The sequence below is a fragment of the Tamandua tetradactyla genome, chromosome Y (assembly GCF_023851605.1).
Source record: "Tamandua tetradactyla isolate mTamTet1 chromosome Y, mTamTet1.pri, whole genome shotgun sequence".
In the NCBI taxonomy this organism is placed as follows: Eukaryota; Metazoa; Chordata; class Mammalia; order Pilosa; family Myrmecophagidae; genus Tamandua; species Tamandua tetradactyla.
The window spans coordinates 2,428,538-2,452,641 of NC_135354.1; the positions used below are offsets into that span (position 1 = coordinate 2,428,538).

The window sequence follows — 24,104 nt, forward strand, 5'->3', positions numbered from 1 at the left end:
CCATACCACCAGCTCCTTTCCAAAAAGCTTTTGAACCTTCTTCCCAGAATATCTTTTTAAAGCAGTCTATAACTCCACTGTAAGTGGTTTGGCCAGCTCGGGCAGCCACCTGTAATCTCATCTTGATAACATCAGCAGGGGTCACTAAAGATGCTGCAGGCATACCTGCAGGAAAGACACAATACCATCTCAGTATGGTCACATTGTCACTATATAAAAATAACTGTGCTCTCAACTGCTGGTCATGGAAAGAAAGTTAAGAATCAAATGAAATAAAATGTTGATTTTCCAGCTCCGTGTGGTAAGTGTGGCCATGAGCATCTTGCCTGCAGTGACAGATGCTTCAACACACTCACAAATACCTCTCCGGTCCCAACTCCCCAAACCTTCCCATGCTTAGTTTTAAGGAATTGGAATTATTTATCAATACCATTACTTTATGCAGCTGAGAATAAAAGAGAAATGTGGTTTTATGTATTTAAGTGCTTTCCTGTTGAAATCAGAGACTTACTTGCAAAATTATTAGGTCTGACTTTTCAGAGGTGAAGCTTGTTATTTGTTTCCCCTTCATGCCTTCCTGGGGCTGCTGGCAGTCACAGGAGATGCCTTCTCTCACACATTCAATTACCTCTGCTTCCTACTTTTCCAGTTCCACCAGAAAAAGACTTTATTGATAGCCAAACACACACTGTGTGAGTGCGTGTATGTGTGCGTGTGTGCAGGGGAGGTCTTGAGAGTGGGAGAGAGAGTCTCCCACTGATAACAAGTTTAGAATTCCTCTTTCCTAAGACTGATCTCCTCAGCAAAACAGTTGACAGAAAGCTTAACATTTATGTTGGCTGATAACCAGTGAAATAGAAACAATGACAACAAAAACCACCCAAAATTACCAATGGGAAATTTTTCTGCAGTCGTTTTATCCAAAACGGGGCAGCCCATGTTTAGATTTTTTAAAAGTGAGACTGTACTCAGAAGACATTGTCTCTTATGGTTTTATTACTTTTCCACGACGAACCTATTCCAAACCAAATTGGTCAAATGGAGATGCATAAATCTCTTTTGTTTTTTTAATAAATTTTTAAAATATTTTTTTAAATAAATTCTTTAAGAATTTCTGTCCAAACCAACATGGTCTGGCTCACAACTACATCTCATCCTAACAGACAGCTTTAAAGTCACAGAGTGGGTGTGTATGCATGCATGTATGTATAAATTGCATACTATACACTTAAATTTATACTACTAATGTAGTATCTTTCTCTTTCACTTTTAGCTCTTCAAGGTCATGTAACAATTTTTATAAAATTCATCACAATTTTGCTTGCAAAAAGCTCACTTCGTATCCAACACTTCAATGGATAACTCATATTGGATTTGCTATTAGCTTGGAGGAATTATTTTAACTTTGAGCCAGGAATTTATCCTCCATCGTAATGGAAGGAAACATGAAAAATGCTTAGAAACCCACTGTGTTCACACCACTGATTTTGTTTTACTTCCTGGCTTAGTAAGAGTTTAGTAAGACAGTCTGCTTTAGACATGTAATAAAATCCTCCTTACAACAGTGGGCAGGCATTTCAGAGTGTGACTGTGAAAGAAATACAAGCAATAAAATGGCTATAAGTTTCCTTTAGTCAGGGTAGTTTCCATAAACACTTCCTTGTAATGAAAAAAGAGAGGGAAGACAAAAATTTCAGGAGATGGTGGGAGAGTATGAAAACACGAATTAGTTGAGTGGGAATAAAAACGCCAAAAGAAATGTGTAAGATAATAGTAAATTGTCTGGCAAAACTGATCAAGGCTGCTGGGGCTGCTGGAAATAGTACGACCCTCCTCATCTCCACCCCAGCAGCACGCACCACTGAGATGACATCTGCTAGGGCCTTGAAGAAACTGTGGACATGCCAGTCGACAGGGGATTTCTGGTGTGGGGGTTACAAAATTAAGTTGGAGAAGAGCTTCTGGCTGTCTCAGAGCAAGGATGGGAAAGCCACCGATACTAGGAAGAGTCTGGCTATCAAGAACTCTTGCTTTTTCCAGGGGCAGTAGGGGTGGGTAAGATTCCAAGTGAGTTTGCCTGGCCAGGGCAAAACAGATCAAGTGATCTGCATTTTCTGTTTCTAAAGAACGAGAACAAGAGGAGACCAGGGGATAGGGAGGCTTCTTGTAAGTTCCTAGAGAGGGGATGGCAGCCTGCTGGGTTCTTCACAGCTGAGAGACAAAGGTATAGACAGACCCTGAGTTGTTATCCATCACCTTTGTGACCACCTTTGGATGCTCCCCAGTCAATACAACTATTGCAACCCTTCAAGGAAGCCCAATACATGGAGAGCAGAAGATCATTTACAACAACAACAAAAAACACAACCAGCAAAGTTCAGACTTGGCGCAAGATTCATCCTCAGTTTTCATAAATGCCATTACTATTCATAAAGAATAGTTTATTAGATACAAAGTTAACACATTTTTATTTTGGATCAAGGATGGGGTTTTTCAAGCCCCTTTTGCATACTTATCTATATTATCTGGTATGTCAGCTTCTAAGAGAAATGTGAAGCAGTTTCTAATTAGCAATGATAAAGTATATTCTCATCATACTTTTAACAGTTTTAGCTTTCATAAGACAGTTTTATGTTGTCAATACATACAGGTTGATGACAGTATCTTTTTAGTGGATTATCTTTAATAAGTTTAAAGCACCCCTTCCTGTCCTTCTGAATGTTTTAAAACACTGAATTCCATTTTAATTTGACATTACTATTGCCACATTTCTTTCAGTTGGTATCACCTGGTACCTATTTTTCAATCTGTTTTCTCTCAATCTTTTTACGCCACTGCCTTCTTAAACTTCACAGACCTAGATTCTCTTTTAAAATAGTCTGACAGTGTTTTTTATTTTTCTCCAATAGGAGAATTGAACCCATTCACATTTATTATCACTATTAGACTTATTTCTACTATCCTATATTCTATTTTCTCTGCTTCTAGTTTGGTTCCTTTTTGATCTCCCTTTTCTGACTAAATTTAAATATTAAATATAGTATTACACAGGTATACATTTTCACGTGTACAATTAGTTAGCATTTATATCCTCCTCCAGTAAAATAAAAACTTTAAGCACACTTTCACTTTTGCCCTTCCTTTCCTTTATCTGCCGCCCAATAACCCTTCTAGTATAATAAATACACATATCAATTGTTCTGGTTTGCTAGCTGCTGGAATGCAATATACCAGAAACAGAATGGCTTTTAAAAAAGGGAATTTCATGAGTTGCTAGTTTGCAGTTCTAAGGCTGAGAAGATGTCTCAATTAAAACAAGTCTATAGAAATGTCCAATCTAAGGCATCCATCCAGGGAAAGCTATCTTGTTTCAAGAAGACCGATGAAGTTCAGGGTTTCTCTCTCAAGTGAGAAGGCATGTGGTGAACACAGTCAGGGCTTCTCTCTCAGCTGGAAGGGCATGTGGCGATCATGGCATCATTATCTGCTAGTTTTCTCTCCTGGTTTCTGGTTTCATGAAGCTCCCTGGGAGGTGTTTTCCTTCTTCATCTCCAAAGGTCGCTGGCTGGTGGACTCTGCTCTGTGGTGCTGCAGCATTCTCTGCTCTCTCTGAATCCCCCATTCTCCAAAATATTTCCTCTTTTATAAGACTCCACTAATCCAATCAAGACCCACCCAAATGGGTGGAGACATGTCGTCCCTTAATCCAGTTTAACAACCACTCTTGACTAAATCACATCATCCAGGGTGTGTTAGATTCAGTTGTCAACTTGGCCAGGTGAGGATACCTAGTCTTGTTGCTGCGGACATAAGCCAAAGGTACATGAACCTCATCTGTTGCTAATTACATCTGCAATCGGCTAGGAGGCGTGTCTGCTGCAATGAGTGACATTTGACTTAATTGGCTGGTGCTTAAATGAGAGATCACAACGTAGCACAGCTAGCAGCTCAGCATTCCTCATCTCAGCACTTGCAGCTCAGCCCAGGCCTTTGGAGATGCAGAAAGAAGTCACCCCAGGGAAAGTTGTTGGATCCCAGGGGCCTGGAGAGAAGACCAGCAGAGAACCTTCCACTTAAGTGCCTTCCACTTAAGAAAGAACCTCAGTGGAAAGTTAGCTGCCTTTCCTCTGAAGAACTAAAAAATCATCCTCCGTTTATTAAAAGCCAACCTGTCTCTTGTGTGTTGCATTCCAGCAGCTAGCAAACTAGAACACAGGGAGATAATCTCATTACAGTTTCAAACATGCAGTATTGAATAGAGATTATTTTACCTTTATGAAATGGGATTTATATTAAAACATGTCTTTTCTTAGGGAGCATACTTCCTTTGAACCAGCACACCAGTATCAACAATTATTTAGATACACTCACAGGCTTTACTTTTTATTTGCTATTTCATATATGCTACATTACATTCTTTCTTAAATTCACTTTCTATCTTGCTTCAGAAGTTCCTAGAGGGCTAACCTCTGAGTGTTTGCATGTGAGAAATTAACTTTGGCTTTCCTCTCCCTCCTAAGTTAGTGGGTCTGGGAATGTAATCGAGGTTCAAGATGACATCTTGGTAATTCTGGAATTCCTATTTGGAAGATAAGATGAGAAGTATATATCACTGATTCATTTTTTTGCTCTCTTTTCCTCATTACCTCTCCCTGGGAACTCTCGTTAAATGAAGGTTAGAGTGCCTGGTAATCCTACGAGTCTCGATTTTCTCTTATTTCCCATCTCCATATTTTTTCTCATATCCTAGAGTTGTTGATGTTTGGAGCCTATACTGCAGATGTCCAATATGGTCTTTGATCCTGCCCATTCTATCATTCAGATGACTTAGAGATGTTTAAGTGTGGCAATCCTTTTATTAATTTTCAAGAAATGACAGTTACTGTTACACTTCTCCAAGGACCCCAATTATAGTTCTTAAAAGTTCTCTTCTGTTATGTGAATTACCTGTCTTTTCCCTAATTCTTCCATTCACTTACCCTGGAGCCCTTCATGTTCAGGGGCCTTGGCTGTCTACTGATAGTCAAGTTCACAGGATAAGCTGCTGAGTACACTAGCACCGGGCTTGTGCCTATCATCCCCCATGTTCTAGGTCCTTTTCATCCTCACCCACAGGCCTCTCTCCTGAAGGGGAACACCCTCTGTGGGCTTTGTGAATTGGATGAGTTCTCCTAACTGGGTGTGAGGGGCTAACACAGGCTGGCAGACTGGAGACCTCCCCAAATGCTGAAAGGAGCAGGGCTTCACTCTGGAGGTAGAAGAAGTTATTTCATCTCCCCCTTGAGAAGAGCTGCCATTAGTGTATTTTTTTCTGCATCTGTGGGAGAGGTCTGGCATTACCTAAAGCCCCGCCCTGCTTTTTAAAAAATTTCCTGACACTTGCCCTCTCCAGGTGATGGTCTTCTTTCTACAGAAGACAGTTCTAGAGTTTTAGCCTGAAGATAAGTGTTGCCTACAGGAGGAGAGATGAAGGGTGGGGGTGGGTTAGAAATGTAGAGTGACTGCTTAAAGGGTACACAGCTTCTGTTTGGGGTGATGAAGAGTTTTGGAAATAGAAAGTGGTGATGATTGCACAATATTTTCCATGTCATCAATGCCACTAAGCTGAACACTTAAAAATGGTTAAAATGGAAAATGTCATTACATACCTTTTACCATAGTAAAGCAACACACACCAAAATAAAAAGGGGGGAAGAGTAAGAGGGCGTGCCCTAAGCTTGATCTCCCTGCAATAAATGCAGTTCTTTAACTCCAGTTAATGATTTATCTAAAACCTCCACCACCACCCCATCCTCTACTCCAGTCCTTGTATTGATCCCTCAGATTTTGAGATTCTCTGGTTTGGTTGTTGCTCTTAAGGGTCTAAGAATTGTCTTTAAATTATCTTAAGCTTTTTTGTGTCCACACAATTAACAAATTTGTGCTGACAGTTCTTCTCTTCTAATTTATCCCTTCTAATATGTTTGCAAAGCACCATATCAGTCACAAACTTATAACACATCTCTTTTCAGGGACTGAACTGCTTTTAAAGATATTCCTGAATTAAATGTAGTCTAAACTAACTAGTTCAAAGGTAAGACTGTCACCACAGTTTGACTTGTATTGCTCTGACAATTAAAATAATCTAGTATGACAGATCACTCTATAAAATCTAAGAATTAGATATCCTTATTTGATATCATCCATAAAACAAGCATATTAAAATGCTCTTCTCTTAATTAAAAAGCAATGGTGACTAGGGGAATTATAAGTTGGTTTCTTAATTCCAAGGTCCCTGCTTCAGCAAACGCCTACCTTCTGACATGCACATTAGCTAATGAATGTGAATTCTAATATAGGTTAGTTTTGCTCTATTCCTGTGAAATAATGGAGTATATATCCCTAGTATTTATAGATAGTCCCAGTTTATAACTAGATATATACATCTAAAAAATTCAAAATTCTATAGATTTTGAGATGCTAGCAAATCACTTTTTGAAAGCTGTTTATTACTAAAATGATCTAACCTCAAGTCTAATCAAATTCTTAGAATAAGAAAAAGTGAAATGAGACACTGAATAACTGAAATTACCATAAAAATGTAGAAAGCAGGATCATATTAATTTAATCACAGAGTCATCTTATTTATAATAATTGCTCAATGATATATATATATATGTGTGTATAAGAGATCAAGTTAAATATGGTACATGTAAAATTAGTCATGGGACATTTCTGTCTTACAATAGATAAGGTAGTGGCCAACTACTATTTATTGTTATCCTGAGATAAACCTTTCTACCTTCTCTTAATGGCCAACCTGAACACTTCTGTCCTTGGATATAATCCCAAGGGTTTTCCATATACTCTATGAGTGTGTCCTTAACCCAGGCCATGCACACCTGTGCTCTCCCTGGTGTCCACAGAGGTCACCTGGGGGCCTAATCTATCTTCCACTCAGTGGCCCACATGCAGGTCTGGTGTGCTTTTGTGCTTGCTTCTTTCTTGATGGAGTCTCACTGCGCAAACTTCTGAACAAATAAATGTCTTCTCGTGCTTTTCAGCATGCCTATTTTGAATTCAACTTCCTGGTTAAGTATGCTGACAAGGTTTGATACACTCAGCAACTGGCTGTCCTGCTCCCTCCCCCTTTACATAAGTTAGCAGCTTATCACAGCTATAAATTTTTATGTGCATCCTATAACAAAATACATTACCAATACTTCTTATTAATTTTAATAATTTTAGGTATTTTAATTTGGTTTTCAGGTAAATATTCATTTGCCATAACGACAGCATCATTTCTTCCTTTCTAATAATTATGTCTCTCACTGGAACCTCTAAAAGAAGGCTGAATAACAAAGATGACCCTTATCATAACATTATCATATCCCTAAATTCTATGAAAATGGTGGTTTGATGTGTCCTGCAGGCTTCTGATATACGCTATTAAATTAAGAAAGTAGCTTAGTTCTCACTACATAGTTTATACAGAGTTATGGAATATACAAGGCCATCTACTTTCGTAGTAGGTCCGCTCTTTGAAGAAAATCCAATATGATAAATTGTGTCTATTTTCCCATTCTACAAGGAAGGAGAAGGCTAGAGGAAAGAGGGACAGTAAAAAGAAAGTAAAGGTCATATAGTAAGTGTGGCAATTAGCTTCCAAAATGGTCCTTGGTGACCCTCATCTCCAGGTATCCATGGCTCTATACTGTCCCCTCCCACATTACCCAGGGCTGGTGTGTGTAACCAACAAGATTGTGTGGGGAAGAAGGAACACGACTTTGGAGGCTATGTCATAAAAAGCTTTTGTGGCTTCTGCCTTGTTTTCCATCATGGCCTTGTTTTCTCTCTCTGTCTTGCTCTGGGGGAAGCCAGCTGCCTATTGTAAGGATACTCAAGCAGCCCCATGGAATGGCCGACATGGCAAGGAACCGAGGACTTCTGCAAGCAGCCATGTAACCAAGCCATCTTGAAAGGGGTCCTCCAACTCCAGGCAAGCTTTCTAGAATCCTGAGTGACATCTTGATTGCAAGCTCATGGGACACCTGGAGCCAGAGGCAACCAGCTAAGCTCTCCTGACTGCAGTAACTATGAGATGTGAAAAATTACTGTCTCATGGTGATAAATTTGGAATAATCTATTATACAGCAGTAGAAAACTAATACAGAAGGTATCTGGAAAACAACTATGAAAGACAACAAGATAAATAACAGCAATATGGAGGTATAAACTGGTTTAAACTTTTGAGAATAAAATGACAATGTCTTAAAAACAATCATACTTTTTACCAGGAAATATGTTTCTGAGAATTTATTTCTCCAAAGAAAATAATCCAAAAATAGGCAGAAAACCTTTAAGCACTCTTTATAATACCATTTACTTTTTTAAATTTTTGAAAAAAAAATTTAAGAATCTGCGATTGAGATTAGATAAATATGCAGCAATTAAAAACTATGGTTACAAAATTTCAAATGTCACATAAAATTAATACCATCAAACATTTGTGTGTCTTCTTAAACCCTTTTTACCTATCAGTTCATTTAAGACCCTATAATCTGAAAAGACTATGACTATTATTATCTACATATACAGATTTTTAAAATAGGCAGAGAAGGGGCTAAAAAACTTGTGCAGGTCACACAGTTCTAAGTGGGAAGCTGGAATTATTCAACCTGGGCAGTCCAACCCCATAGCACAGACCATTAACCACATAAATATGCATTAAAATTTTTCATTTGGACCATTTTTAATTGTATGATTCATTAATTACATTTATAATGCTCAGGGATGCTATGGAGCTTTGTGGAGATTCTGGTCACATATCTGATGCAAATCATTCATATCAAAAAGTTCAAACCCAAGCATCCTATGACTTCCTTAGGGTTTGCTAACTCCTCAAATGTCTTCACAACCTGTACAGACAATCCAAATTGTTTCCTCAAGATCTCTGAACAAGGAGGAGCATCAAGGAAGGAATTGATCCCTGCTGTAGCTGTAATCAAATGTCCTCTAGAATTTACATGATAATCTTCATTTCTATCCATTTTTGTCTTTCAATATTTTCAATGTAGTACTGAAAAAAAAAGATAGTCATTTCTATCTGTGATGTAATTAACACACACAAACCACTCCTGTAGCCTTTCACAGCCAGGGGTAAAAAGGTAACTGTAACTGGCCTAAGCCATTTTTTCTATGAGTACATTTCTTTTATCTAAGTGGTAATAACTACTGCTTAAGCTCTGGAGAAGATCTTCTGCACTGTTTTGTTTAGACACTTTTAAGAAACAAAACACTCAAAATTTTAAAAACTTCTTCCTGGATAATTACCATTCTTAAGCCATGAGGTGAAACCGTGAAATGACAGACAACTTGAACTGGGTAAGAATACCGCAAAATGAACCAATTTTTAATTGAGCCTTTTCTAGAGGTAAGAAGTCAAGCTTGCCCAATAATCTAATCTGCAGAAGTAAGAGTAGTCTATTTTCCTTTCTTTTCAGTAGCTACTGAAAGCAATCTGTAGCTAACCCATGGGTATCCTGTCAAAAACTATCAACAGAAAGTTCTCGAGCAGTGGCATGAGGGGTGGCCAGGGGTAGAAACAGAAGTCTCTGAGGGACACTAACTAGCTACAGCGCTAGCTAAGAGCAGGCTCCCCGGGCTAATCTGCCCATCCTCATTCCCTAGGGAAGCCTTCACATGAGCATGGCATGGGAAGAAGATGGCCGAGAAAGGTATGTCCCCCAGAAAGCATGCTTTGGCACCCTGGATGGTTGAAAAGGAAGCAAAACCACATGAAACACACATCCCAGTGAGAAGATCAAACTTCTCTGGAACTCACCTCAGAACAAAATATTCCTGGAGAAGACCAAATTTATACTCTCAAGTTGAAAGGTGAACAGAAAAAATAAGCCAAATTCTGCAAGTAATAAATCTAATTTTTTTATTTTAAAAAACAAAACCAATTTTGTTGTGTGGCTTAAAGAAGGGTGTTCTAATTTATTATAATGATGAGGATTCTATTAAAGCATATTTTGGAACTCTTGCCTTTCTGCCCTTTGCAAATGGCAAATCATGGGCATTTCTGAAGGATCTGCTGTCTTGTCTAGACAGAAAGTGGGCAGCAACAGCAAGGATGCTTCGCTATTGACACATTAGGAAGTAGATTAATTATATTTGTGGTGGGGGAGAGGTTTTACTGTTTCTGGATTATTTATTTATTTATTTTTGAGACTCTGATTAAAGCCTTGGACCCTTTTCCAGAAAAAAATGACACATACATATAAAATCATATACATTTCCACGGGATTTATAGATCCCCCTGAAGTTTATTTACATACTTCCTCCCTCCCCCACCACAGAGTTTATGAAACACTGACAAATGCCTGGTCTAGAGCCTTAAAATATTTACAGTAATTTGGACATCTTTAAGAGCTGTGTATATAACAATTAGCTCCTACAGCAAGTTTTCACCAAAGAATTTCTGGTGCCAAAATAATGCCAGGGGGAAGGCCTCGAGCACTGATGAGTTCATCCAGAAATGTGAAATAACATTACAGTGAAAACCACAAGACATATATTGTGTCCTGGGTAAGCGGAATGGGAAGGAAGTCACCTCTTTTCAACACTTCAAGATTTAATACAATTTTTTTCACAGGCTTCTAATACCTAAAACTTTCCACCAAATTTAAAGAGTCCTTAAAGAAACTAATGAATCCATCCAGATTCAACAGATCCTGCCAAGCCCAGCCATGTTTATGGAGGTCTAGTGGTGCTGGATCTTGGTATTTTTCTCTGACACTATTTCCAATCTGTCAAACACTACACATCTGTTCCTGTAGCCTTCACGTTCCAAACACCTGCATCGCATTCCCGACTCAATCTAGGCCTTCTGGGTCATAAAACCCTTTGTCTTTTTCATACTAACTCCTACCAACCCGGTTCTACTGCAACTTAATTGCCTTAAAAAATAACAAAGGCAGGACTTTAAGTTTAATCTTTTTGAATTTCATTCTAGTTTGGCCCATCCTTCCAAGCATAACAAATACTTGGAATCTGGATTATGTCCTATGGGCTCTTTAGTCCATTCACCCATGGGTGTGTCATGCATGCTTCTGTGACAGATATCAGTCTATTTCTTCTCTCTATTCTGAGTACATGTATCGAAAACAGCACAGTTCCATGTCACCAACTGCCAATTTGGCCCATAGTGCTCATCTTGTCCACACAAAAATTGTGCCACTCCCTGTTAAGTGTCCTATTGAAATTAAGAACCACAAAATGCAACTTCTCATTTTATACCTGTGGAAACCAAAGCCCAGGGCACATTTACTGAGGGCCATGCCTCAACAGTGCCAGCAGTAGGTCCCATACTCAGAACTCTTTTTTTTATTAATTAAAAAAAAAGAAATTAACACAGCATTTATAAATCTTTCCATTCTACATATGCAATCAGTAACTCTTAATATCATCACATAGATCCATACTCAGAACTCTTTAGATCTTTCTACTTCCCTCAGTACAAGGGAAAAAATACAGTACAACGTCAATATCCATTATCATACCCAATCCTCCTCTTACAATTAGTTTATTTTGTTTTGTTTTTTTAAGTTAAATGTGGTTTCTCTTTAAAGGTAATAGTACACTAGAAGTTTTTTGTTTCTTGGTGTTCTCTTTCTTTTTCCTACCTTGCCACCAAACCTTCCTATAAGTTCTATCTATTCACCCACAGGAGAAATTCATATGATATGAAATAACCAATTCAAATTCAGATCAGTGAAATAGTCTTCATGTCTAGCTTCCTCAATACAGTTGAAAACATCACCAGATTATTGACTTTCACAACAAATTACCCCGGAGTAATTTTGAAATTGGCATAATTTCTCCTCCTACACATCTTGCTTCTCACTAAATAAATCTATTACTTTTTACCGTTAATATATGACCCAAATCTCTATATCAAACTTCAGCCTATGCTCTGCTCCTTCTCTTTCTCAGTGTTTTTCCCCTGATTATAAAAGTACTAAATGTTTATCATAGGAAAAGATAACTATTGCAAAGTTAAGTTGCTCATAATTTTTATCAGCCAGAAAAAAAAATCACTGCAACTCCCGTAAAAGTTCTGGAGCATTTCTTTCAACAGTAATATTACAACCATTCCAGAGTTCGAGTACGGTTGTGTGGTTCAGGGACATGCCTTTTCGTCATCTTCTATTTATGGTGTATGGGGTTTTTGTGTGACTTACATCCCCATTTCTTAGCCACGTTGCTTAAACTTCTTTTCTATTGTTGTTTCAAAAACTCTGTCACCATCTCTGGTCCTGGCTGTCCCACGGATCAGGCCTGGCACTCCCACTCTCGTTAAAGCTGTGTAAAGACTTCACTTGCCCAGTCTCTACCCTGGGTCAGCCTGACTCCTATGTGGAAAAGCTGCTCAATACCCCACTCATTGAATCAATCAAGGTACCCCAATGGCTCTGCTTCTTCTCTGATGCTTGCTGAGAGGGAAACATCCACCTCTTAACCACCAACTAATCATTTAAATGTAAAATACCACCCTCTCCACTGGAAATAGGCAGAGAGTGAACTGCACAGGCTACACATGTCCTATACTCTCTCAATGCTGGTATATCTTCATGCCCTCACACCTGCTTACATCAGTGTTGCCTATTTCTGATAGTAACAGCCAAGGAGCCAGGAAGTACTGCCTGACTCAATTTATAAAATGTGCAGTAAAATCTTAGGCTGTCAGTGGTAGCCTAAGAAATGTTCCCAAGGACACTGATTTTGCTCTGCTATGAATGCCATAGGAAAAACCACAACCAGAAGGAGAAATGAGAGTCTTTGGAGTGTGCAGTTAGGATTTTGCATGGAAAACTACCTCGTTTCTTGGAAAAATATATTAAAAAGAAAACCCAAGCATTAATTTTTGCTTATTGTATAACTGTATATTATTTATGGGGGATACAACAGGGTCTTGGAGGAAAGATGAATAATTTTGTACTAGATTATTAAAGTTAGAAAAAGAAAAAGAGAGATTAGACTGTCTTGTGGTAAGCAGCTTCAATATGATCAGAAGGGCATGGGAAGACATGTTCTGAAATGAGAAATATCGCTGAGAGACAAGAAGATGCAAAGTGAAGCAGCAGCTTGGTTTTCCCTAGAAGGAACCTCTCTCAACTCCTGAAATCATGACAATAAGTCAAGTACCAGTGTGGGAACAAGTGCCTCATAGGAGGCATGAGACATTTGAAAACAATTCTAGATGGCTGAGAAGAAAAATAACAATCAACACATCAACATAAAAAAAGAAAAGAAAACAAAACAAAACACCTGAAGAAAAGATCAGACTGCTAAACACTGAAACACTAAAAGAGCATTTGGGAAATGTATTTTTCCCCTACCAGGACTTGGACAATGGAACCAAACAATCTATGCAAACTAGAATAGGTAAGATATCTTAGGTTTCTGTTTATCTGAGAAAAAAAGTGGAAAAGGATAAGTCAAGGAAGAAAGAAAATTTGTGCAACTGCCATTAGCCCTACTCCAGAGGCAGGAGAAAATTGCTGGCAAGTTGAAAACCTACAAAATGCAAATTTCTACACAATCCCCTCTGCTGCTGCCCAGCTGTGTGACCAGATCAAGGGCTGAAACTTCCTCACCTGTAAAAAACATGTAAGATCACCTCCTTCCTGGGGTCAGGGCACTCGAGGTTAGGCATTGAGAGAGGCAGTGACTGTGAAGGTCCTGCGGAAGTGATGGCTGCAGTACAGCTGGCTTCACACTGGGGACAGGGCCTGTGTCTCCCTGCCTCTCTGGCTCCTGCATGGCATCCCAGCCCAGCACCTGTGCAGGCATCTCTCTAAGGCAAATATCTCTGGAGCCAGGAGGTGGACCCTGCCCTTCTCCCACCCCAGGCATCAAAGCCCAATTCCCAGGGAAGGCAAGCCTTGCAAATGGTTGGAGAGAAAGGCACAGACCTATTAAATTTCTCTGTCCTCCTTCCCATTTCCTTTAGGTTTTAAGCACAAAGGCAGGTGCCAGTCTGTAAGGCTGCCTTAGGCAATACCTGACCTGTTGCTCCCACACAATGAGAAGGGAAGCAGGATATTAAAAAGGCTTTGAAAGCTCCAACCATGAAAATTTTCCCTTCCAGATTCCCTGATAAATCCTTCAGGTTGCTGAGCACACCCATTCTCTGGTCCTACATCAAACATAAACGTGTTTCACTCCAATATTGTCTTCTGTTTAATTTTTACTAAGAGATCAGCCATTGTGAACAGGTAACATTACAATGAAGGTAAACAGTCTGTGCTGCCCAAGTATCTGCATCAGCAATACAAATATTATTACTTTTGCATTAAAAAATTAATAAATTACAAAGTGTGTGGCCACATAAAATAAACTTTTAAACATTTCTGCCTTCTGAGAAAATTCTCCCATTTTCCCACCTTAAGTCTTTCACTGATTCTCTAAGCAGGTCCCTAAATTTCCTTTGTACACACAATAACATCACTTGGGGGATGTTAATGAGTGCAATATACAATTATCTAGTTGCTTATGATTTATTAAAATACTTCTTGAAGAGGGGAAATTATTCATTTTGAATAAAAGGCCTGCTAATACAGAGTCAGGAAAAATGAAAAGATGTCTAGGGGAAATCTACATGTCAATGTGGATCAAAACTGAGACATAGTTTGATAATTGACTCTGGATTGGTTCAATTCTGCACCATTTTAAAGTCTTTTCATCATCCTTCCAGGAAAGGAAGGCTAGGGGACCTTCTTTATGGGCAGGCCGCACTTAACTTCACGTTAATCACCTGCAATTGGCACAAGCCAATTAGGAAGCATCACCATGGCACAGGATCACTGTGGCAAAGGAATCAATTTTTTGTTTCTCATGCCTTTTTGATCTGGACAACTGTGTTGAAGTTTTTTCAGCCCAAGGGCACTTTAATCAATTCTCAAGTTGCAGAATCATCTGCTCAAGTTTACTTTGGTAGCTCTGCCTGGCATGAAATTTTCAAAAGATACAACACAAGAAGATCTGTAGCTTAAACACACTTATACCCCTATCTTCTTCCTTTTTTTCCTTTAAAGTGCTTCATCTTAGATGGCTCACGCCTGCCCAATCAATCCAAAGGGAAAAAGGCAATCCTAAAGGATGGCTCTGATAAAGAAGTCAGGGCCAGGCAGTACCTTTTGCATGCTAATCCCTGCTTATGCTAGCTGTACCTGCAAATACAGCTCTGAACAGAGTATTTCTAACACAGGGAAAGATATTACACTCAGAAAGGCACCTCTGTGCCGGGCAGGCACCAGGAGCCAGAAGGTCTGGGAGATGGAGGCTTAGCAGAGACTCCTGCAGTGAATGCACATTGTCTAACACAGGGGAGAATGCCAGATGGGGGACCCCGCAGCATTCAAGACAACAGTGGTGCACCTTGTCTGATAAAGGTATTTAATGCTTCTGGCACCTGTAGTCAGAACCACCCTCTTTTCCTACCTTACAGGTTTAGAATTTATTTGGCATGTATAATTGTATATTTTGATCCTAGAGCTATAAACAATGGGCAACATGTCATTTCTCAATCCCTCAGCATTCCTCTTGGTTTCTCCCAGATGGTTTAACTCTTAGTTACACAGCCTGGTGGCACCAGTCAGGGAACAGTTATGCAGTACATGCCTGGGACTTGAAGAGGGTGAATTTCTGTGCCTTGCTGAGAAAGATCACAGGTGCCAAACTTGGTATACCATTGTGTATGAATGTTAAACTCAAACCAGGAAACAAATGAAGACCTCACATCAGTGAATGTTGAAATTACTTAAATTTGAATAGAAAATATTAATTCCTGTTATTTGGTTTCTTTGGTCCAGGGGTTTTCAGGGTGAGAGTTTCTCCTTAATTTAACTGCAATTCTAAGAAAATCACCTTGTCAACTGTAGAGTTTGTATGTGTGTGTTTGTACAAAATGGCACTCATGTCAGTTCAGTTCTCCATCCTATTATTTGTTGTTGTTGTGCCATCAGGTATGCTCATCATTTAGATGGGCTGGAAATCCTATAAGTAGTATCAAGTTCCATTGCATGGAATTTATGTCTCCAAGCTACCAGTAGTGTCATCCTCACAAAGTTGGTCTGTAAAATGTGTCCCAATGTTCTAGTTTGCTAGCTGCCAGAATGCAACACACCAGAGATGGATTGGTTTTTAATAAAAGAGGATTTATTTTGTTGGTTATTCAGAGGAAAGGTAGCTACCTTTTCACTGAGGTTCTTTCTTACATGGAAGGCACAGGATGGTGTCTGCTGGTCTTCTTTCCAGGCCCCTGGGTTCCAACAACTTTCCCCGGGGTGACTTCTTTCTGCATCTCCAAAGGCCTGGGCTTGCCGCATCCGGCTCTTGAAGCCGAGTCAGGAGAGGGGCGTCGAGGTTGATTTAAGAAATCAGCACTCAGGAGACAAGTATGGTTCCATCACTCAGGCCCCCTGCTTCTTGGGAGTGAGTCCTTTATTAGTTCTTTCTTAGTAGTTCCCCATCTTAGTAGTCATACTCTTATGTTTTCTAGCCTCTCTTTTATATCCTCAGAACTTCCCTTATAGGAGGGAGTTTGCACCAGCGGGAAGGGCTGGTTACATAATTGGTGGGGAGTTCGCACCGGCGGGAACCTTGTTGTACTATCTCTAGCGGGTTATCTCCCCCAGGTCACACCTGCTTCTTCTCTACCCCCCTTACAGGGGGCATTGTTTTCAGAAACTTCTGCATGCAATGATCCAGGAAGTTCTACTCCCTCTGGCCTGAGGGTAAATAATTGTAAATCAACTGGGACATCTGTTAGCTGCTAGCTCAACAGAGCTTGTAAAAGAGCTTGTAAAAGAGCTTGCCCAATATTAACCTCATAAATGCCTGCAACTTCTCACTGATAGGGGAAATAGGGGAATTACTTTATTCCCAGGCACAGATGTCCCTCTGGCCAGGAGGCAACATGGGCTGAGCTGCAAGTGCTGAGATGAGGAATGCTGAGCTGCTAGCTGTGCTACATTGTGATCTCTCATTTAAGCACCAGCCAATTAAGTCAAACATCACTCATTGCAGCAGACACACCTCCTAGCTGACTGTAGATGTAATTGGCAACAGATGAGGTTCACGTACCATTGGCTTATGTCGGCAGCAACAAGACTAGGTATGCTCACCTGGCCAAGCTGACAAATGAATCTAACTAACACACCCAACTTTACAATTTTTCTTTCCTTCCCTTTCTTGCCTTCTATTTTTCCCCCCACTACCTATTTGGAAGTTGCATAGTCTATTTCTAGTCTATGAGTTTATCCTGAAAATTCTAATATATATATTTATCCCATTCTTTGATTACCTTCTCTTCCTCCTGAATAGCACAAGCATTTTATAAAATTTACATTAGGAGCAAAGCACCCCCTGCCCCCCATCTCCCGTGGCAAGACCTTGGATGCCTTACTGAAGGGATGCTCAGGCTGCTCTTGTGACATTCACACCAAGGTTTCTTGAAAATATATAATGATCATGCAGGCAGCCCCCATGATAATCCCTTTCGGTCAAACTCCTGGATGTAGATCTCAAAGGTCCAGAGGAAAGAAAACAGCTCTCTCTTGAACAGTGCTCTCTCCAATCTGAACCACATGAGGGTCACTTCTCTGCACTGCAACCCTCCCCATCAACCATGACAGCCCATCAGCTTGCTGTGCTGGGCATCTCTGTGATTTGCCTTTCTGTGTGCAACTCTCCTAAATGTTTCATCCTTGAAGAGGATGAATTCTGAGACAGAGATGGGGTAGATTGAATTCAAAGAACTCCATGGCAAAATGATATATCTTAAACATGGATGTGTACTGAATCCTGCCACTCCATGCCTAAGACGGCACACTAGAGGAGCAAGAGCACAGCCTCTGGACTCAGAGGCATGGACTCAGGCCACTGTCTGTCACTTAGAGCCATCTGATGATGGTTACAGTTCTTAAATATCACTCTACCTCAAGCTCTTCATCTATAAAATGTAACACTGTACACATTGAACAGGCATAATCAAAATTTAAATCCAATGATTAATATAAAATAACTCATAGAGTACCTGGCCCAAGGATCTGCAACAGAAGCTGATGATAATTACTATTAATCAATGAAAAAGCACACTGTATTACTAGAGCAGAGCATGGCAACAGGTAACATATTCTTTAAACAATTAGCAGCTGGAGTATGACTTTGTGGTTTCACATCTGAATCACATAGCATTTTACACTCATGAGGTTAAGATCCAGGCTTCATCTGGTGGAAAAGCTAATCTCACCTAACAAATCTACACTAGAGTTTGCTAAACTGATCATACCCCATATGCGTCTCTTTGGTTGTCACAAGACATACATTCTTAACTCCAGAGTCACTGACCACTAAGCAAACCATCTTTAAAGTGCATGCCTCAGTCACAATTAGACACCAAGGAATGTAAGGATACAGTAGTACAAATATATCCATTGCTTCTAGAAAATTTATTCAGCACTCCATGGGCAGTGGATTATTAACATCATTTTAAACAGTTTTTAACATTAAGGACAGCAAATTATATTGTAGAAGTTTAGCTAAAATTAAAAAGAAAATTGCTATCAAACAAATCCTATGAGTATTTGGTAAAAAGCAAATAACAAGACATAAAAAACAAATCCAGGTCTTGCGGTTGGGAAACTACATTTTATTAAATATTCTTTTGTATCTTTGAATTTTCTCCTTTTAAAAAGGTATTGCCGGGCGGGCCGCGGTGGCTCAGCGGGCAAAGTGCTTGCCTGCTATGCTGGAGGACCTCGGTTCGATTCCCGGCCCCAGCCCATGTAACAAAAACGGAGAAACAGAATACAATAAAAACAAGAAAATGTTTAAAAATGTTTCCCTTTCTTCCTTCCTTCCTTCCTTCTATCCTTCCTTCCTTCTCTCTGTCTTTCCTTTAAAAAAAAAAAAAAAAAAAAGGTATTGCCTAATAAAATTAATTTTTTGTTTTCTTTTTTAAAATGATTTTTACTGTAAATTTAACATATATACAAAACAAAGAAAGAAAAAAGCAATAATTTTCAAAGCACATTTCAACAAGTGGTTATAGAACAGATTCTAGAGTTTGTCACTGGCTACTATTTCACAATCTCAGATTTTTCCTTCTGGCTGCTCCTAAACACTTGAGGTTAGAAGGAATATTAATAAAGTGATTCAGCAGTCATACTCATTTGCCAAATCCTATTCCCTCTGTTATGCCTCCTCCTTCTCCTTTGATCCTTCTTCCACTCTATAGTGATCTTTAGGCAATGCCTGTTCTGATTTTTTTCATGTTGAAAAGGGGTGTCTACACTAAAGGACAGGGGGATATAATTAGCTGATAATCTTGGAGAGGCTGGTCCCTCTGAATTTCAAGATTTATCTGACCCTAGGAACCTTCTGGGAATTATAGATTCCAGGAAAGCCAACTTAACTTAGTGCATGAAATGTTTATAGAGTCTCAATTTGGGCCATCAGTGTTCTCAAGAGTCACAGGAGTGATGCTGTTTGGGGTTTAACAAACTCGGGCAATCAGCATTATCTAACTGAAGCTTGCATAAGAGTTGCCTCCAGAATAGCCTCTCAACTCCACTTGATCTCTCCTGGCCACTGGTGCCTTATTTTATTACACCTCCTTTTCTCCCTTCGCCCAGAAGGTGTTGTCTATCCTATGGTGCCAGGTCAGACTCATCCCTGTGAGCCATAACCCACTTAGCCAGGGAGACCTTCACACCCAAATGTCATGTCCCACACTGGGGGTGGAGAGGGGACATGGCAATGACCTTCCTTGCAGAGTTGGGCTTAAAGAGAGAGACAGAGAGGCCACATCTGAATAACAAAGAAGCTTCCAGGAAGCAACTCCCAGGCTTTGCCATGGGCAATTTTAGCTTCTCCTTCACAAAAACAAGTTTTGTAAGGGCAAGCCTCAAAAATCAAGGGCCTGGTCCATTTTCCTGGGAGTTCCCAATGGTTGAGAGGGCACCCAGGCTCCCCAGATGGGAAAGTTCAATAGTATTACACATGTATGCCTATCTGTATATAGATAGATAGATTAGATAGATAGATAGATGATAGATAGATAGATAGATAGATAGATAGATAGATAGATAGATAGATAGATAGATGATAGATAGATAGATAGATAGATGATAGACAGATAGATGACAGATAGACAGATAAATAGATGTATAGATATTTTTTGCTTTAGTCCCTCAAGGGATGCTACAGACACATCCCAAGTACCAGCCTATCACAGTGAGATGTGTTCCAGTTTACACTGCACTACATAGAACTACATGGCTTCATTCTCACTCAGGGCCCCAGGAGTCTGGGTCATTCAAATGAGCTATCCAGACAGGCAGATTCAGATTATGCATGACAGAAAATCCAGGTTCCAGACATAACAAGTGCATCTGCCTTTGGTCTCACATAGAATGTGAAGTTCTAGAGTACACATACTATCATCCTCCACCCTGTATTCTGACCTACCCCATACCCAGTAAGATTGGCTTCATCTTTAACCCCAACAGAGACCAGCTCTCCACCTCAGTCACATCAACTGTTATCACACACAGCTATGCCAGCCTTCAGGGCTGCAGCACGCCATCTCTGGGACCCAGGTATCACAGAGTTACTCAAAGTCCTAGGGAAATACCAACTGATACACATACAGCTCAGCATCTCATCCCAAAATACATTTACAACTTGAGTAAAGTGTGGCTGCTACAAGGGCTTACAATCTAAACTCCAACCTTCCCACATTTCCCATTCAGAAAACTAATTTTTAAAATAACTCAATGGCACTAGAGTTCATGTTTTACCTCCCCATTGCACTGATCACTTTGAAGACAATTATACCTTATTCACCTTTGTATAGCCAGCACTTAATACAATGCTAGCACTCAACAATTATTTGGTGAATGAATGGAAGAATGATTAAAAGGTTAAGAATCTTTTTTTATCCAACCTCCTTCAGTATACTCAATTTCCTTAAACATAGTTTTATAAAAACAGGATTTTTAAAGGAGTCTCCTTTTTATATATAATTCCAAAGACCAAAGCAGAATGCCTAGAAGTGGGTTGTGGTTGTTTCAGGTGTCAGCTTTGCCAGGTGAAGGTGCCTAGTTTTGTTGCTGTGGACATGAGCCAACGGCATGTGAAGCTCATCTGTTGCTGATCACATCTGCAGTTGGTTAGGGGAGGCCTACCTGCTGCAATGAATGAGTTTGATTTAATTGGCTGGAAGCTTAAATGAGAGAGCTCAATGCAACACAGCCCAAGCAGCTCAGCATACCTCATCTCAGCACTTGCAACTCAACCCAGCCCTTTGGAGATGCAGAAAACTTTCACCCCGGAGAAAGTTGTTGGAACCCAGAGGCCTGGAGAGAAGGCAGAGATCTCCCTGTGCCTTCCTGTTCAGAAAGAACCTCAATTGAAATTTAGCTGCCTTTCCTCTGAAGAAATAAATCCCTTTTTATTAAAAGCCAATCCATTTCTGGTGTGTTGCATTCTGGCAGCTCTGTAGACTAGAACAGATTTGGTACCAGAGAATTGGGGTGGGTGCTGCTTCAATTTGCAAATACCAGATGTTGGAGCAGTTTTTTTGATGGATAAGGGGAAGATTTTGGAGGAACTGTGAAGAGAATGATGGAGAAGTCCTGGAGTGCTTGAACAGACTGTTGATGCAAACAGAACCACTGTCAATCTGGACAAAGGGGGACACAAAAGGGACAAATTGGAGTTTGCAGAGTGAAGGCCATGGAAGGTTAGGTCTGAAGCCAAGAAACCGTAGGCCAGGAGAGTGGACCTACTCATATACATGGAAAGGGTGAGTTTGCCATGAAGGCAGAGGATGAGTCTCCCACCTCACTGAAGTAGAAGAAATGTGCTGCCTCAGGCCTTGGAGAAGGTACAGCATGCTCCTTGGGAACTGGGGAGAGCATGACTGCCACCACATGGAGGGGCTGAGTGTGTGCCCTGGAAATGGCAGAGAGCCCAAATATGGTTCCAATGCTTGAGGAGGGTGGAGCCGAGAAAAAGGTGGTCTCCTCAATGCTGCCCAAGGTTGATTTAGAAATAGGCAGGCCACTGCATAGGCCCTTGGAAAGGGTGGGTCTGCCACTTTCTAAAGCTGAGGGATAAACGACTTTCAGCCTTTGAAATTCAATGGAGTTGGCACTGTAGGTTTTCAGAACTATTTGGGTCTTGTGACATGTTCCTTCCAATTTCTCCATATTGAAATGAAAACATGTATCTTGTGAATGTCCCTCCTTTGCATATTGGCACCAGATAACTTGTTTTGAGAATTAGCTGGAAGAGAATTTTTGCCACTTTAATATCGCCAGGTTGACAAGGGGTGGGCATGTGGTAGTTAGGGTCAAGCACTAACTTGGCTAGGTGAAGGTGCCTAGTTTTGTTGCTGTGGCCATGAGCCAATGGCATGTGAAGCTCATCTGTTGCTGATCACATCTGCAGTCAGCTAGGAGGCCTGCCTGCTGCAATGAATGACATTTGATTTAATTGGCTGGAAGCTTAAATGAGAGATCTCAATGTAGCAGAGCCCAAGCAACTCAACATACCTCATCTTAGCACTTGCAGCTCAGCCCAGGCCTTTATAGATGCAGAAAGGAATCAACCTTGAGAAAGTTGTTGGAACCCAGATGCCTGGAGAGGAGGCCAGCAGAGATCACCCAATGCCTTACTCAATAAAGAACCTCAAAAGAAAGTTAGCCACCTTTCCTCTGAAGAACTATATGTTTTTAACTAAATGAATCCCCTTTTATTAAAAGCCAATCCATCTCTGGTGTGTTGCATTCTGGTTGCTTTGGTAAACCAGAAAATGGGTGTTGGCCACACAGTATCAGCAGTTCCAGGCCTAGGACATGGAGAAGGAGCAAGGTATTCCTGTAAGAATCCATTCATTGTTGGGCTATATTTTAAAAATAACTGAAATCACACAAACTAGGTGCCACCCATATCCTATGTGCTTTTCATGGATTATTTCAGTATATCCCACAACAATACTAGGAATATGTGGTCCATTTCAGATGAGGGACTTGAAACACAAACAAAAAAAAAGGAGTCAAGTTTTTGGTTTTTTTAAATTAATGCCACTTTTAAGCAGAATTTGAATAATAACAAGACTTCCAATATTCGTCAAACCTTCACACCATTTCAGGTACAAAACCCCCTTGAGCTGCTAGATATTTCATTGCTAAGAATCTGTTCTTTTAATAAAATGCCCAAAATATTCATATCATGACAGAAATTTCTGACAAAGAGAATAAAAAATGATCAGTCGGGTACAAAGGTATTTCAAATAAAACAGAGTTATCACTTAGAAAAGGAACATGGCTCCACAGTCAGGTCATGTGACTCTCTGCTTAACCCTCCTGATTTTTTTAAAATAATAAACTTTATTTTAAGAGCAGTTTTAAGTTAACAGAAAAATTATCACCACCCCCTCAATTTTCCCCCAATATCTTCCCCTATTATTAATTACTTGCAGAATTGAGGCACACATAACAACTGATGAACCAGTATTGATACATTTTAGTCCATAGTTTACATTAGGGTTCATGCTGTATGTAAATAGTGCATGTGGGATTTTTATTGCCACTGTGGTTAAATAACTCATGATAGATAGTTTAGATTTCTATAATTTAAAGAGTTAATATAGATCTGAGGCATCATAGTCTTATATTCAAACACAATAATAAAATTGAGTCACTCTTATGCAATATTCTAACATTTTATAATAACTTTGGGTACTAAAAGCAACTAGGGAAAATAATCACATAACTACACTGGTCTAAACAACTAAACAATCACACATTCATGTTTGGTGTCATGCCAACTCTTCACCTCCGCTCCCTTAGCACATTCACTATCAACAAGGACACCAAATGCCAACTGCTCAATATCTTTGTTTAGCATATAAACTAGTTTTTCAATTTCCCTGAAACCATGGAAGTTTTGAGTGAAGTATTCTCTTCTATGGAGCTTGACATCTTTATGTGATAAACTCAGGTTTCAAAGCAATAGTGGGTTGGGTTTGAAACTCAGCCAATTAC

General features: G+C 39.8%; 1 pseudogene; it reads right to left on the bottom strand.

Annotated features, from left to right (window-relative positions):
* LOC143672478 (electrogenic aspartate/glutamate antiporter SLC25A13, mitochondrial-like) overlaps positions 1-24,104 on the bottom strand; it is a 120,681-nt pseudogene that overhangs the window by 684 nt on the left and 95,893 nt on the right.